Genomic DNA, 763 nt, shown 5'->3' with positions numbered 1-763 from the left:
TGTCAAAGGAGGTCACCTGATGGGCTTTGAGTCTCTTAATTGTTACACAGAGAGACACCTTCTACTAGGCATAGCTTCTCTAGGTTGTCAACCTCCCAGTTTAGCCTGGAGCCAAAGTATCAGCATCTGTCTCCAGGGGACTCCTGAAAGTGATGCTGAAGATTTTAACAGGAAGAATGGACCTCCAGGCATAGTTTCAGTCAGAATTGGCCACACTCAGCTTCTCCCAGCACAGCAGGTCTGGGGTGGAAATAGGAGTTCCTAGATACCCTCTTTTTCCTGGGGCAGCTCTTAAAAGCACAGGACCTCTCACAGGATCTGGGTGCAGCAATCTTACCAAGGAGGAGTCCTTTCACAGGCAGCTGCAAGACCATGGATGCCCTGCAGAAGTTTGCAGAAGAGATACAGGAGACATTTCTTTCTCCCAATTAGGGGCCTCATTTGTCTCTAATAAGGTGCTTATTGACTCGCAGGCCTCCATTGATTCGAAAGAGGCTGCCACAAATGTTTAATAAATTGCCTCCAAGATAAATCTGCTCACAGGTAATAAAGTGCAGCTCACACAAGCAAACATTCCTTAATTATGTTCGTCTTAATACACCAAGTCCATAATGAATTTTTGAGGCATTTAATTACCCATTTGACAAGATAATTGAAGGGTAGTTAATGATGGACCTGCAGATTTGAAAAAGATTGAGTCAGGGGGAAGGGGAGGTACAACAGGAAGCAGGAGAAAGAATGAACCACTGACAGCTGGGAAGTC

This window comes from Tiliqua scincoides, chromosome 3 (genome assembly GCF_035046505.1).
Source record: "Tiliqua scincoides isolate rTilSci1 chromosome 3, rTilSci1.hap2, whole genome shotgun sequence".
Taxonomy (NCBI): domain Eukaryota; kingdom Metazoa; phylum Chordata; class Lepidosauria; order Squamata; family Scincidae; genus Tiliqua; species Tiliqua scincoides.
This window is presented reverse-complemented; position numbering follows the sequence as displayed.